The sequence below is a fragment of the Quercus suber genome, unplaced genomic scaffold, assembly GCF_002906115.3.
Source record: "Quercus suber isolate HL8 unplaced genomic scaffold, Cork oak 2.0 scaffold_82, whole genome shotgun sequence".
Taxonomy (NCBI): domain Eukaryota; kingdom Viridiplantae; phylum Streptophyta; class Magnoliopsida; order Fagales; family Fagaceae; genus Quercus; species Quercus suber.
In genome coordinates, this window is record NW_027069547.1 from 974373 (window position 1) to 991865 (window position 17493).

General features: G+C 34.8%; 1 long non-coding RNA gene across 1 annotated transcript; it reads right to left on the reverse strand.

The window, feature by feature from the left end:
* Positions 1 to 2149: 2149 nt before the first annotated feature.
* LOC136067683 (uncharacterized) lies at positions 2150 to 3791 on the reverse strand. Its single transcript, XR_010629115.1, has 2 exons — positions 2712 to 3791; positions 2150 to 2588 (listed from the first exon to the last, which is right to left on the reverse strand). It is a non-coding gene; the product is annotated as an uncharacterized LOC136067683 (long non-coding RNA).
* Positions 3792 to 17493: the final 13702 nt, after the last annotated feature.

A 17493-nucleotide genomic window follows, 5' to 3' on the forward strand; every position in this document is an offset into this window, starting at 1 on the left:
TCATATATGGTAGACGTACTAGAGTTTTCATTCCTTTTTTTTTTTTTTTTTTCAATTAATATTTTGAAATTAATTTCTATTTTTGCAAGGGCAAATTACAAAATACACTTTCTTTTTTCAACTTTTTTCAAGTACATTATTGGCACTTAGAATCATAAATAAGATTTTGCTATGTCCCATTCCAGTTGAACTTACTTTGAAATTAACGGCCAAAAAGATTTGTGGAACAAATTGAAAAGAAAGAGGGGAAGGAGAAGGTGACAACTTTCATGTTTTATCTAAGAGACCTTGTTTAGGAAAAACAGATAAGGTAGTAATTATCATTTATAATTATTTTTTAGTAAACTATATATTTTGTCGTTACCATGTACATCATATTTTAATTTGGTCTTTAATATTTCAATTGTATTAATTTGGTTATTAAATTTTCGGTATTGTGTCAATTTAGTTTCTAAAATTGTTAACATGAGACCAAAACAAAAAACTAATTTATTGCCACATCAATAAATTTTTTCTTTTTTTTTTTTTTTTTTGCTGTTAGCCATATTAGTAATTTCTATCCAATAAGTTATGACAATGATTAAAAGATTAGACACCAAATTGATATAATTAAAAAGTTACGAAACAAACTGAAATATAGTATAAAAAATAGAAACCAAACATACAATTTGCCTATTGTTTTGTAAACCATTATTTTTCAAAGATTTGTTAATAGATTAATGATGACAAAATTTGAACCTTTTATTATAATTGAAAGGTTTAGTTTAAGAGAACCCTATATGACAGGGTAGTCTAAAAACTCTATAGGATCTCGATTTAGGACGAATAATAAAACAAAAGAATAATTATACTTTACCCACTTGTGGTTTGCCTCTAATTTGATGTGTCTAACCGTAGTTTAAATTTTGACACTTTACCCACATGTGATTATCATCGATACTATGCTATAACCCACCTTTCTCTCCCGTTACTCTAACACAAAAATATGTAAAAATCAAAAACTCCACAAATCAAAAAGTTAGGGTTTTTGAAATTTGTGGTAGTTCAGTCAATTTAGCTCCTTGCAAATCCAACACCTTGAGCAGCTTGAATCTAGCATAAAATAATTTTGAAATGGACAATTTAGGTGGCAGATCTTTGACTCCAAATACAAGCAAAGAACGAAGATGAGATACATGATAATAATACCTTGCCATATTTTACTGGATAAAGCTACCTACGGGTATATTGAATAAGGGTATACCATTAGTTATAGTTATAAGTTATTTATTGTGAATCCTCTCGTAGGGACTTTTTGAAATTGTAACTAATATCTTTATGCTTTCCGTAGTCCTGTCCTTACCAGAAGTAGATCGGTACCCGCACAAATAGAAGGCTCTTCGGATGAGGAAACTGATTGAAGACGGCCAGACAAAATTGACCGACTTAAAGTCCAGTTGAAAGTATTGACTGAATGATGGCCTCCTTAATGGCCAATCGGACTGCTCAAAATCCAATTGGATTGTCTGCCTCTTGAAAACAATCCGTATGCGGCATTTCAAGACTCTTGCGTCTACAATTGTTATAGCTATTTGTATCAAGCTTCTATTAAGGAGTTAGAAACTAAAAGCTAACCCAAAATTTTTGAATATAAACCCATAAATGTTAAACATAAACAAAAAATTAAAGCCATTAATTTTGAACATAAACCTACAGCCACCGCAACCAAATATTAAAACCAAATCAGATACAAGATCGAGGGAAATCAGATGAACCCAATACCAAAACCCCAAAAAAAATGAAACCAATGAAGCAAGAACGAAGGAAAATGAAACCCATTGCAGTGGTGACCATTGTCCTCCTTAACTCCACCACCGGACAGAGAGCAAAGAGATGAGAGATAGAACGTTGTAGAAAAATAGGTGAAAGGAAAGAGACGTAATGAAGGAAAATATGATATTTATTCCTGTTGACGTTTCATTTTTCTGGGTATATGTTCTCATAGAAGTTCTTCAACAATCAAAAACCCTAGTTTTTTGATCTCTTTTGTTCTTTACATATTCTTATGTTAATAACTGAGAGAGAGAGAGAAGTGAGTTACGACACATTAACAATAAGAATCACATGGGGATAAAGTGTCAATATTTAAACCGCCGGTAAACACATCGCGTTAGAAACAAACCACGTCTAGGTAAAGTGTAATTATTCCTAAAATAAAATTCCAATTTAGACTGGACAAATCCCTTAATTCTCCAGGTTCAATAAAAAACAGAATTACATATTAACTCTCTAATTCATCACATAAACACATAGAAAAAAAAAAAAAAACCAAATACATATGATCATATGTTGAAGTTTCAGTCCCAACAAGAAACACAACGTAGGAAATAGAAAGATAAAAAGAAATAGCAATCCCAACCTGGACAGTAGCCAATTTTTAGCTCCAATCTGATCTGAAAATTAATGGAGGACGATAGAACCTGTCATGCCACTTTACCTTCAAGGAAAATAAAATTTCATTGCAATCTTCCATCTCAGAGACGAGTCCATCCAAGACGGCTCTTCAAATGAGTTAACGCGTTTGCGCGTATAGGGGATGACCGGATTTTCTTTAAAAGCCAATGCAGAAAGCGAATTGTGTGAATGAGAACCACAACAGCAATCAAACATAGCAAAACAAAAATTGGAAATAACAACATAAACGCATGATCTAAAGCAAGATCTGGGACTACCATGGCGAATGCCAGAACATAGGTAACACCCAGGAAAGTGAGAGTGGTACACATGGCAAATGTCAAGATGCCCATAAAAACTTTATTCTTCAGAGGGAATCCACTAATAAGCAAAAGGGTGACACAGAGAGATGCAGTGAAAGAAATGGAGTTTGAAAGTATGAAAAGAACGTACGGTGTTCCATAACTATTGGCTAACACCGAAGTTCCGGCAGCACATGTATTGTCACCTGAGCCGCAAAATCCGCCTGGGGGGCTAAGTGCAGGTTGGAAAGTGATAGTTGTGATCAAGTTAGCCACCACCATTAATGAACCACGCGTCTCTTCTAACCAATCACCCTTGTATCTCAAGTACTCTAACCATTTACTCCATCTTGACTGTTCTGGTGTTTCTAATTCTCTGTTTCCCATCGCGGTAGGTGGAAGATTATTTTGGGTCATTTCTATCTCTCCACCGACATCCATTAAAAAGTTTTGAATTGGGAAACTTTTGAACTCTTTTGGATAGTAATCTAAGACTTGGGCAGTGTTTATGAATTGTGATTACAGGAAAGGAGCACATATATAGAAGGAGGTAGCAATCCATTGCTAGAGAAATATAATATCACATGGTGTGAACATGTTCGACGACTTTGAAATTTCCAGGTCAATCTCATACAAGAGAGAGAGAGAGAGAGAGAGAGAGAGAGCGAGAGCTAGTGGAATGGCAAATTGTGGAATAAAAAAAAATTTCCCAAGCAAATCCATAACACTTTCTTTTTCTTTTTTTTTTTAAGAAATGATAACTGTACATAATTTTTACAGTATTTTTTCAAAAACTTATAAGTATCAGTTTACTACTTAATGTTATTGTTATATTAAAATATTAATCTCAATATTAAATTTAAATTTAAACTAATAATAACTAATAACTTATTATTTATTAAGAAAATATTATAAAAATATTATGTAAGAAATTTACCCTCAACCTTTATTTTTCTAAATAACTTGTAATAAGTAACGTAAATATATTTTAAAATTAACAATATTTAGCTGACATTTGAGGTTGGTTGTGCAAAATTTGGTCATTTTCCATTTTATACGTACCAATATGTTCACTCCTTTTTGTGGGTGATGCGGATGACTTTTGTGGTTGGTTGATTCGTCCCGCTTAAAGTACCGGCCAAATACCAGACAATACCGAATCTCCGGCGAATATCGGGCATCTCGGCTAGAAAAAGCAGTGACAGAAAGCCCACTTTGCTCCGTCGCCATCACCGGCCATCTCCCCTTCTCCTCCTTCATTTTTTCTGTTTAGTTCCTACATCTTTTTGATTTTGCCATTATTGCTTCGTCATCCTCTTCTGTTCTGTGGTCTTAAATCGATTTTTCTTTACCTTCTATTTCTCTCTTTGTTCCTTGTGTTTTCAAGACTCTGACTACTCACGTGAAGAAAGTGTTTGAAATTCAAAGCGTTTACATTAATGGTTGGTTTGATGTTATCAACGAAAGTAACTTTTGTATCTTTTTTGTCTCTTTGTTTCTTGTGTTTTCAAGACTCTGACTACTCACGTGAACAAAGGGTTTGAAATTCAAAGACTTTAATGTTTAGTTTGATGTTATCAACAAAAGCAACTTTTGTGTTTTTTTTATTTTATATTATTTTTATTATTATTATTCTTATTATTATTAATTGAGTTGTACAACATGCCAGCAACTTTGAGGTGGATGTTTAGAGCATTTATATTAGTATTTGTATTTTACACATTTATTTTTACACTAAAAATATACTTTTTTTCATTTTACACTACCAGTTTTACAAAACACCCACATTAGTTTATTTATTTTACAAGTTATTTCAATAAAATATTCATTCTTCTCTTTTATTATTTCTCTTTATTCATTGTGGCGATGGTATTGCCGAAATTATGGGAAAAAAAAATTTTCTCCCAATTTAAGTAAAGCCATTGCTACAATTGGAAGAAGAAAAAAAAAAAAACATTTTTTCCAATTGTGATAATGGCATTGCCGAAATTGCGGGAAAAATATTTTTTTCTTCACAATTTCGGGAATACCATTACCATAACGGGAAAAAATGTTTTTTTTTAATAATTGTGGTAATGGCATTATTGAAATTGCAGAAATTTTTTTTTTTTTTCTATTTTTGGCAAATCCATTACACTTTTTTTTTTTATGAAATGATAAGTGCACATAATTTTTATAACATTTTTACCACAAATTCTAAATATCAAATTTTACTTATGGTCATTGTTATACTAAAATAGTAATCTCAATGTTAAAATTAAATTTAAACTAATAATAACTAGTAACTTATTATTTATTTTGAAAATGTTATAAAAATATCGTATATGTATCAAATTATATTTTTCTTTAATTCTTTCCTAGATTTTGGCATTCACTTTTTTTCTCCCCCTATTTTCGGCAATACCGTTGCCACAATTACCTTTTTTAGGGCACTCACAAATTCGGTCAGGGGCACATCTTACACTCACACGTCCGGTCAGCTAAGGAAAATTGTGCCGAAGGAATTATGGCAATGCCTTCGTCGTAATTCAAGCTATTCTCTCTCCACCGTTTTTGTCATTCTCTCTCTAACTTTTTCTTAAATTGCAGCCACATTGTTGTCAAATTTAAATCTCTTTCCTCATTTCCCTAAATAACTNATCTCCAATTAGTATGTGTGTTCAAGTGAACCTTGATAAACCCTTGATTAATACTATTCAAATTGGCAAAATGGCCCAGATGGTGCAATATGAAGGTCTGAACTCTCTTTGTTTTGCTTATGGACGTATTGGTCACCGTAAGGAGTCTTGTGTTTATCTAATTAGAGAACAACCTACCAGGACTCTCATAAAGTCATGCCTGATAGTGCTTCTCCTTCCTTAGAATCGTCAGAAGTTATACCTAGCTCTACTTCTAAAGACAAGATGTATGGGAATGAATGGTGGTGAGTAGAAGGAAAGGAAAGGCATGTCAAGGGACCCCTAGTTTGCCTTTGGAGAAAAGCTCTAATGGAGATGTCACATCTAAAGAAAAAGCTGGTGAGCTTGCGTCTAATGCCCAACCTAGCCGTAGAAAAGGGAAAAGAAAAATCTTAGGCACCACCCTTAAACCGGTCACAATCCCTATTGATAAGTATGAAAAAGCTAGCCCTAGAAAGACTGGCAACAGGAAAAATTGAAGTCCCAAGGAAGACGAGCCAAATCTAAAGGCATCCTGTCCAATCGTTTGGTGATCCTTCCCAGACAATTTTGAACCTACCCGTTAGAGCTTTTAATTTTTCAACTATATCTAATCATAATATTGCCTATCCCAACCCCTCATCCTCTCAAACTACCCAAGCCCTACCCACCCCTCACACCACCTCCATAGCGCTAGGCAACAACAAGAAATATTCATCGGGTAAAACTCCTCCAGTTTTCTATTCCCAAGATCAAGCATACAATTCTAGTCAAGTGCACAGAGGGGAACTTAGGAGTATGGAAACACGGACGAAATGGGTAACTACCCATAAAATGCTAACAATATAATTAATTGTCAACGTTTTCAAACTATTTTTTTTTTTAGCACCTCGAGTCTCAGAAGTCGAGTTGTGCACTCATACCTCGAGTTTTTGATGCTCATTTTTATAGTTTGACCTGGCCTAGTTCCACGTGGCATCCCACGTGGAACTCGAGTTTTTGAGGCTCGAGGTCTAAGCCCATATACCCAGAAAGATTAGAGCATGAAGAAAAAAAAAAAAAAAAAAACCTCGAAGAAGAAGAAAGAAGCCGAAAGCCAGAAGAAAAAAAAAAAATGAAAAACCCGAAAGGCCGGCGCGATCGGGGCCGTAGTGCGGCCAGGGTCGGCGCAACCCAGGGCTCGCGCCGCCTGCGCGACTCGGGCCGCGCGAGCCCTGGGTCGCGCGCGACCCTGGCCGCGCTGCGGCGCCGGTTGCGCCGGCCTGGGGTTGCCGGCCTGGAGCTTTTTTTTTTTTTTTTTTTTTTTTTTTTTTTTTTTTTTTTTTCTGATGAACACATATATGGTATTTCAGCATCTTTTTCTAGATTCTTTCTCTCTCTCTGTGATCTGATTTTTTTTTTTTTGGGTATTTTGGTTTGTAGATGAGAGACTTGGATACTTGAAATATTTTCAAATTTTTTTGATTTGGAAATCGAGTTTCTGAGACTCGAGGTCCACGTAGACGCCACGTAGACGCCACATAGACCTCGAGTCTTAGAAACTCGAGTTCCAAACTCGACTTTCTGAGACTCGAGGTGCTACTAATCAATATAGTTTCTGAACCGGACTAACTAACTAAATAGTTATAGAAAAAAAAATAGTTACCTATTTCCTCCTGGAAACACTCAGTAACTCTATTCTCAGTGATGATAAAGGCGCAGTCCCTGTTGATGCAAGCATGGAGCTTAAGGGATATAGGGGATAGATCTTCCCCTATTGTTTTGATTCCACCACCAATCCTTTTGCTACAATGAATATTCTTATTTAGAATTACAAAGGTGCACTTAAGCCCTCCTTCAAACAGACTATTTTGGACCTTGTGAACTGCCATCACCCTATTATTATGGTTATTACGGAAACTCGCTTGAGTGGAGATAGAGCTAAAAGTATTGTGGCTTCTCTTCCTTTTGATGGAGCCATGTGCTCTGATCTTCACTGGAGGCATTTGGCTGCTTTGGTGATCTGACTTGGTTCAAGTGGAAGTGCTATCTACCACTGAGCAGGAAATTCATGCCCTTATTCGGGTAAGCTCTCATCCTTTTTCTTGGATTCTTAGTGGTATTTATGCTAGTCCAAGACTTTGTGAGAGACTTGTGTTATGGGATAATTTGAAACTTCTTGCGGGCCTACATAACCTCCCATGGGCCTTAATGGAAGATTTTAATGAAGTGGTGAATGAACATGAGAAGTTTGGGGGTAAGCTTGTTAGCCAAAGAAGAATTAGATCGTACGTGGATTGTATGAATTTTTGTGGTATGCTTGATGTAGGGTTTTCTCCACTAAAGTATACTTGGACTAATAGGAGAGGCTTGGTTGACTTAATCCAGCTTAGGTTGGACAGATGTTGGGCTAATCCTAGTTGGAAATCTCTTTTCCCGAAGGCTAATGTTACTCACTTAGCTCAGGTTAACTCTGACCATTGTCCTCTTCTTTTGAATCTATCTCCTCCTCCCCCTTCAAGCTCCAATAGACCTTTTCGCTTCCAACCCATGTGGATGAGTCACCATGATTTTCCCAGAGTGGTTAATGAAGCGTGGGAGGGTAGGGATTTCAATCTCCCAGTGGCAGTTGATGAATTTAGGCGAAAACCACATTTTCATCCCTACATTTTCACGCGATTCCCACTTTGATTCCTAACTTTTTTTTTTACCGCTTTTAGTCCCTATCCTGGAAAACACATCTCGCTTTAGTCCTTACCGTTACATCAGAGATGAAAAATGCACACATGACAAACGGATGGTACTGTTAGCTGACGTGGCCATTAAAATAATAATAAAAAAAATGTTATTTGGCATTAAAAAATTTTAAAAATTAATTTATTAATTTTAACTAAATAAAAAATTAAAAACAGAAAAAAAAAATTATATGAATTAAGATCTAAAAAGATCTTCAACAAGAACACCAACTCAAACTTAAAATCTCAAAATTGAAAACCAAAAATCACAAACCCAGAAAATAACCCCACCACCGCATGCACCCCAGCAACCACCAACAACAACAACAAAAAAACGAGACCCAAACACCAATCCGGCCACCAAAACATCAACCCACAGCCACCCAAACACCAAACCACCATTGATCCGGCCACCTAAACACAGATCCGACCAACCCAAACACCAACCCGGCCACCAAAACATCAACCCACAGCCACCCAAACACCAAACCACCATTGATCCAGCCACCCAAACACAGATCCGGCCAACCCAAACACCAACACACAGCCACCCAAACACCAAACTACCATTTTCGGCCACCCAAACACAGATCCGACCAACCCAAATACTACCAACCCAAACACGGCCAACACAATGACAGATCCGGACATCCTATGATGGATCCGGCTGCTTTCGTCAACACTGAGAGTCGGCTTGGCTACGACTGGAAGTTGGCACGCCGCCGTTGTTGGTAGGAAGAGGGTCGAATCAAGGCCGCCAGGGCTCGCTTCATAAGATCGCCTTCCACACCGCCGATTCGGATGAGGGAGTTGGTCATCGCCGATCTACGAGCGTTGAGTCTATTCGGCGGAGCCAAGTGTGAGTGCGAGTGGGAACCGAATGAAGGTGCTTTCATGATGGAGATCGTGGGTCTTGGGTTTTGGGTCTTTGGTCACGGAAATCATTTTGTAGATCGGTGGGTTTGGGTCATGGTGGTTGTGGGGGTGAATGAGGGTGTTGGATGATTGGCGTGGTGGTGGGTTTGCCTTTCTCTCCTCTCTCCAGCTTTCTCAACTCTCACCATGTCTCACCCTCTCTTTTGCTTTGATTTCTGAATCTCAGCTCTATTGGGTTTGATATTTTGTTGCTTTTACCAGGGGGTTTATGTGTTGTTCTAAATGCTTAGATCCCTGTTAATAGTTCAGAAAATATTGTTTTGAGCTTGGAATATTGATCTTGTTCTTATTTAATTTCTTGTTCATGTTTATTCTGATGTGGATCTTATATTTAATTTTGTGATCTTATTTTTTGAGTTATTTGTGATTTTTAGTTTTCAATTTTGAGATTTTAAGTTTGAGTTGGTGTTCTTAGTGTTCTTGTTGAAGATACTTTTAGATCTTAATTCATATAAAATTTTGTTTTTATTTATTTTTTTATTTTTTTATTTAGTTAAAATTAATAAATTAATTTTTAAAATTTTTTAATGCCAAATAACATTTTAACTCAACACCTTATTCCTACTCTTGTTTCCTCATTTCAATCAGCCTTTGTGGCAGGAAGAAGAAGTTCTGACAATGTTATCATAGCTCAGGAACTCATCCATTCTCTAAAAAGGAGAAAAGGGAGGGAAGGATTTATGGTGATTAAAATCTACCTTGAGAAAGCTTATGACAAATTAGAGTGGAGTTTCATTACAATGGTCCTAGATCATTTTGGTTTTCCTAAGAATTTCTCGGAGCTTAGCTGCATTTCTACAACCACTACCTCCCTTTTGTTTAATTGTAGTAAACTAGAAGCTTTCTCTCCTTCAAGAGGAATAGACAGGGATACCCTATATCTCCTTATATTTTTCTTCTTTGCATTGAATACTTGAGCTCTCTTATCACCAAGAGTTGTGAAAGTAGAGAATGAACTGCTGTTAAGGCTTCTCAGGGTGGCCTTAGGTTCTCATGTTTTCTTTGTGGATGAATTTCTTTTATTTGCTAAGGCAAATACCAGAAACAGTGAGGCTATTTTAGGGGTCCTTGATAGTTTTTGTGGGATTTCTAGCCAGAAAATCAGCAAAGGCAAGTCTTGTATTGTTTTTTCCCCTAATGTGGATGCCTAAACTAAAATTTCTATTTGTAACAAGTTAGGAATTCAAGCCACTTGCGAGATTGGGAGATATCTTGGTTTCCTATTTTTCATAAGGGTTGTAATTGTAATGCTTTCAACTTTGTTATTGGCAAAGTCTAGTCAAAGTTGGCCAGGTGGAAAGCCAAAGTATTATCCCTTGTAGGTTAACTTGTGCTCATTAAATCTGCAACCACCCTATACCAGATTACTATATGCAATGCCATGCTCTCCCCGTTAAGACTTGTTTTGCTATCGAAAAGCTTCATAGAGATTTCTTTCAGGGCTCTACCCAAGATAAGAGAAAGTTGCATCTTGTTAACTAGAATACTCACTCTCCCCAAACAGTATGGTGGCCTTGGTATTTTCCAAATGAGAGCTAGAAATGAAGCTTTGCTTGCAAAACTTTGCTAGAGAATTGCTAATAACCCAAAGCTCTGTAGGCAAAAATCCTCATTAAAAAATACCTTTCAAGTTCTTATGTTGGTAGGAAAAAGAATGGTTCAATTATTTGGGTAGCATGTAAGAAAGGAGGCCCAATTTTTATGCAAGGCCTTAAATGGACCATTTATAATGGACGTTCTGTAATTTTTTGGAAAGACTTTTGTCTTCCTTTGGGGCCTATTAGGAATCTAGTTGAAGGACCTTTGTCTCTCCAAGAGGAAGCTTTCTCTGTTTGGGATGTTAAAGAAAATGGGATGGCTATCCTTTCATTGCAACGTCCAGATGTCATCATTCAAGTCATTTCTGCCACTCCTTTTGCGAATAATCCTGAGCTTCAAGATTCCTCAGCTTGGGCTTTTTCTAATAATCACTATAAGAAAAAAGGCTTAATACAACGAAAAAAGTCGTTGCAATAACAACTAATGTCGTTGTAATAGGTGTTATTGCAATGACAAGAAAGTCGATACAAGCCGTTGTAATAAACTTGAGGCAATAGAATTATGCAACACTAAATTCTCATTGCAATAAATTCCATATATTGCAAGGATTTACTTTGAAAATCTCGTTGCAATAGGTTGTTTTTTTTTTTTTTTAATTGAAAAAAATTCAAAATTTTAAAATAAATAAATCATTTTTTAAATAATAATTTTTTCATTAACCTGTTTTGCAATTCAAAAACCATATTTAAGAAACTATACTAACAAATTAAAGATATGCATAAAAGATGAAAATTTTGAAATACTTCATTTCAATATGTATGTCAAAAACACATATATATACACAACTTGTTGAGTTTAAATTTAATCACATAGTTTCAAAAAGTATGCAAAATCAATACAACATGAAAGAAAAGTTTCTTCCCAAAGGTGTTATCGAAGCATGCTTCACAACCATTCATTGACTTACCACCTATTTTTGAAAAAAAAGAAAGAAAATAAGTATAGAGTTGAAAACTTCATATATACAACACAATGACACCAATATACACCATCATTGATTCTTAAAAAAACACATATAAAACAATACTACTTGAAGACTATGAAATTAAATAAATAAAAATCAAATAAATTTAAAGAGAACCAAAAGATTACCTGAAAGTTAGAGAAAAAATCTTTAAACTAAGAAAGAGTCTCTCCAAGGAGATTATGAATTAAGAGAGACTGAAATTTGAGAGAGAAAATTTAGAGTTAGTAAATATGAGAGTGAGATGGAATTTGAGAGATAAGTTTTGTAGTTAGTAGATAAATTTAAATTTGAGATACGCATAGAAAGAGGGAAAGTGAAATGAGAAAAAAGAAAAGAAAAGAAAGAACAAAAAAGAGAGAGAGAGAGAGAGGAGAAGAGAGAGAGAGAGATAGGTGTGGGAGAGAGAGAGAGATGAGAAAAACATGGAGATAGATATGGGTGAGAGAAAGAGGGAAACTAAGATTAAAAAGAAAAAAAAACATAAAAATAGGAGATAGAGGTGGGTGAGATAAAGAGGGAAACTAAGATGAAAAAAAAAAAAAAAGAGTTAGACTTGGGTGATAGTTAAATTTGAGATGAGAAAAAACAGGAAGATAGGTGTGGTGAGAGAAAGTGGGAAATTGAGATGAGAAAAAAAGAAGACGTGTGGAGAGAGAGAAATATTGAGATGAGGAAAGAATGAATAGACATGGGTGAGAGAGGAAATTAATGAAAAAGAAATAGCGTCAATTTCCTAAATTTTCCTGCTACTCAATTACTCACCTCTATTACATTAACAAAATTTGTTGTGAAATAAAGATTTAACCTATTACAACAATACAGTTCAATGTGAAATAAAAGATTACCTATTGCAACAACATATCTCAATGTAAAATAAGAGTTACCTATTACAACAACACATTTCGATGTAACAATAATTATTGCTACAATCTCATATTGATGTAATAAATTAAGTTATTATTACAACAAAAAACAACCTAGAGATGCAATAGTATATATATTACATGCATTTTTTTTTTTTTTTGTTGCAATAATACTTGTATTATTGTCTTTTTTTCTTGTAGTGAATGGCTCCTTCTCTCTAAAGCTGCATATGTTGTGGCTAAAGGGTTAAATCCCTTGAACCTTTGTACTTCTCCAATCTCTTGGGCCTGGAAAATCAAGTCAAATCCTAGAATTATCTTCTTTTTTCGGCTGGTCAGCCACAATAGCATTCCACATGTGAAGTCTTTGGTTCAAGAGGTTTCACTCTTGACAGTTATTGCCCGCTATGTATGAAGTGTTCTAAATCCATCATCCATGTGCTACGTGATTGTAAATATGCCAAGTTGTTTTGGACAAAGCTTGGTGTTCCCATCCTTTTCTCAATTCCTTTTCTTTACCTCTTCTTGATTGCTTAAGGCCATGCTATTAATTCTTTTTCCTCCAATCACTTGGTATTTATGGCTACAAAGAAATGCTTTTATTTTTAGATCAGGTGTGCTGGAGCCAAACCTGATTGGTACTTGTGGGTAGAATTTTTTGCTATTGGTCTAGGTAGTAAATCAAACCCCAGTAANAAAATTTTTTAATGCCAAATAACATTTTTTATTATTATTTTAATGGCCACGTCAGCCAACAGTACCATCCGTTTGCCACGTGTGCATTTTACGTCTCTGATGTAACGGCAAGGATTAAAACGAGATGCGTTTTCCAAGATAGGGACTAAAAGCGGTAAAAAAAAAAAAGTTAGGGACCAAAGTGGAAATTGAGTGAAAATGTGGTTTTCGCCATGAATTTACTATTAAAGCTAAAACTTGGAATAAGAAATTTTTGGTAATGTCTTTGCTAATAAGAGACATACTCTTACTCGAATTTTAGGGGTCCAGAGAGCTATTGCTAACCATCCTAATCCTTTTCTTTTAAAGCTCCAAGCCTAACTTTTGGATGAGTTCAATCAAATCCTCCAATGGGAAGAGGATTTATGGGCTATGAAGGCAAGGTCTAATTGGATTGTGCATGGGGATAGAAATACTTCTTTTTTCCATTTGACTATGTTGATTAGAAGAAATTTTAACAAGATCACTTGTATCGAAAATGAATATGGTATCTTAACCCACAACATGGAGGAAGTTAAAAGTTTGTTTTTGGATGGGTTTAAGTCCTTATACCAAACTGAGATGGTTTCTAGTAGTATATCCAATCAAATTGAACCAAGGTGGTGTGTTCAAATAATACAGGCAAATGCTGAAACCTTAAGTCTCCCTCCCTTTGATTTGGAAATCTTTAATGCCTTGTTTGCCATAAAACCCTTCAAAGCTCCAAGGCTTGATGGTATTCATGTTGGCTTCTTCCAAAGGTTCTGGGGGAATGTTGGTGATTCTGTTAAGTATGAAATCAAGCAGATTTTTCTTGATAGGAAAATCCTCCCCCACCCCCCCCACCTTAATCAAACCCTGATAGTTCTCATTCCTAAGCAAGATGGCCTGACCTCTATTGGCCATTTTGGGCCTATTAGTTTTTGTAACTCTATCTACAAGATTTTTTCTAAAATTCTTGTTCATAGACTCAAACACCTTATTCCTACTCTTGTTTCCTCATTTCAATCAGCCTTTGTGGCAGGAAGAAGAAGTTCTGACAATGTTATCATAGCTCAGGAACTCATCCATTCTCTAAAAAGGAGAAAAGGGAGGGAAGGATTTATGGTGATTAAAATCTACCTTGAGAAAGCTTATGACAAATTAGAGTGGAGTTTCATTACAATGGTCCTAGATCATTTTGGTTTTCCTAAGAATTTCTCGGAGCTTAGCTGCATTTCTACAACCACTACCTCCCTTTTGTTTAATTGTAGTAAACTAGAAGCTTTCTCTCCTTCAAGAGGAATAGACAGGGATACCCTATATCTCCTTATATTTTTCTTCTTTGCATTGAATACTTGAGCTCTCTTATCACCAAGAGTTGTGAAAGTAGAGAATGAACTGCTGTTAAGGCTTCTCAGGAAAGCTGTCATTCAAGTGGCTTGGAAGAGGCCTCCCATGGGGTGGATTATGATTAACATTGATGGGTCGGCAATGGGAAATCCTAGCAAAGCTGGATGTGGTGGCTTTCTTCATAACTGTGAGGGAGAATGGTTAGGGGGTTTTGCGAAGGGAGTGGGGTTCACTACTAGCTGTGTTGCGGAGCTTTGGGCGCTTGGTGATGGATTGAATCTTGCCTCCTCTTTAGGAATTGAGGACCTCATTGTTGAATTAGATGCTTTAGCTATTGTGCATCTGTTGAGAAACTCTGTTGCTAACCTTGCTTTGGAATGACTTTTATCTGATTGTAGGAACCTATTGAGGACCTTTCCCAGGACTTAGATTGAGCATGTGTTAAGAGAGGCCAATCAATGCGCTGATGCACTAGCCAAACTGGGTGCTAAGTTTTCTACTATGTATGTTTCTTTTGTTATCCCATCGACTGTGGTGGTGAATTTGCTAGCTCTTGACAGAGTAGCAACATCTTGTAATAGACTGATTTCTATTTTTTGTTAGTTTTTATTTCCCTTTCACCAAAAAAAAAAAAAAAAAAAACTTAAAAGCCTGCTAGCGCAAATGTTGTAAGATTGTTGTGCTATAGTATTACATTATTACTATTACTTGTTCCTTTGGGGCCTCCCATTGTTGGATATTTCTGACCTACAATAAAAGTAAATTGGGGACCTCAGCCCAAAACCTTCATCCCATTAGGCTGAGCCACTGCAATAATAATACTTAAAAACAAACTGATAAGGACATTGTGCTACATAGTGTTAGCAACAAACTTGCAAGTTCCTCTTTAGCTTAATGAGTACATAATCCAATCACAAGAGATTAATCTAGTGATTCTTAAAATTTCATGAAATAATGAGGTCTCAAGTTCAAAATTCAATTATTTTTGGTGACACCACTAGCACATGGCATTATATTGTAATGAATTTTTGGTTTTGGTCACGTGCCACCAAATAATCCATTTTAATATAATTATATCAAGTCCAATGCCCTTAAATTATCTTCTTCTTTCTTTTCTTTTCTCTCTCTCTCTCTTTTTTTTTTTTTTAAACTTCTGATTAGAATAATAATCTTGATTTCCTTGTATCAGATATATCAAGGTTCTCAATTGAGATATGTGAAAACATGTTCATATTAAAAAAAAGTTAGAAACTTTACAAGAATAATGTAGATGTGACCATGTTTTCTTCTATATCTATGTGAGTGTTTGGATCTGGATGAAATGACGTTTTGTGTTTTACTTTTTTTTCCCTGCACGTGTTTCTACTTTAGGGGACAAGTACACTGTTCAGCACTATTGAGTATTATTCATGCACTGTTGAGCACTGTTCACACACCAAAAAAAATATTGAAAATGGGTCCTACGGTACTATTTACACATTTAAAAATTATTTTACTACAGTGTTTTCAATTTTCAGCAAAATAAACTGTATCCAAACGAACCCGTAGAATTTGTTGTGAAAGTCTTGTAAAAATGTTATGGATATAGTATTTTTCTCTAAATTTAGGACACAAATTGACTACCAACTTAGTTGTAATAGTAAAATGACATGTGTTCATATCATGTGCAATGCACTAACTTATTTAGAATGATTGTATACAATCACTCAAGTGTGGTTAGTAAGTAAACTTTTCCTAGTTGGTAAGTAAACTTTTCTCTAAATTTTCCTATTGGTTTTTTTTTATTTTAAAGATTTCATTTTCCTAGTTTATTGTAGCTTTGGATTATAATTAAATTTATAGCCAAACTTTATCCTTATATTTATCCTCATTAGTCATTTTTTTGCATGTTAGTTGAGACATATTCATGTATTTTGAGATGTAACATTTTTTTCTTTTTTCTTTTTTTCTTTTTGGTGTCAATTGAGTTTTGGAGTTTTAATATTTACATCAGGTGGCCATATATATATATATATATATATATATTATTGAACGTAAATTTTGAAAATTTAACTATTAGATTACTTGTTTTTCATGTTCTTAACACGCATATCAAATTTCATTCAAATAAGTTGTTATTTATTATTTAATCAATGAACTTATTTTTTATGCATAATTTTAAACAAAAAAAAAAAAAAAACTTGAAATTGAAACATTTGTTTGATGACATAGCAATTGATCTTTAATCTTCTTAAACATTTGTGAGTGTGGAGGATATAATAAGAACATTCGAAATTGGCATTCAATAAAAATATATAGGAAGAGTTTGAAGAGTTTTTCAGTAAACTAGTTTGGAAATAAACCTTATCCTTAACAAATAGGGTGTTTGTTATCATCTAAATTCTAATCAACTCACGTTTTCAAAAAATTTTTTTAAAAAAAAAATCTAATCAACTCACAAAAGGTTTGGCAAAAGATATTAAATTGAAGGACAAAGTCACATGCTTACTTACTCTTGTATCAGTCAAAGGTTGCAATTTTAGGTTGGAGTGTTTGTTTGGTACTGAATTATAAGCCAAGTTTTTTTCTATTAGATTTTATATACAACCTTTTAAAATCTTTTTTTTTCCTTACAATGTTTCATTTTTTTAAGGCAAAAATACAATGTAGGTCTCTGAAGTTTGCCTATTGTGTGCTTTTGGTCCCTTAAGTTTCGAGTGGGCACTATTAGTTCCTGAAGTTTAAAAAATGAGTGTTGTTGGTCCTTTTATTAACATCCGTTAAATTCTTGCTTATGTGTCTAACAGAGCATTAACATGACACTTATTTTTTTCCTTGTGGCAACTTATTTTTTATTAAAAAATCACATATAGGATTAAACTCCAAACTTGCTTATTTTCCCCAATATTACCCAAATCTGGAAAAACTAGGTAGTTGATTACTTTCTCAAAATGAATTCATATTCGACTGAGATGGAGAACACACTAGAGCGGCAAT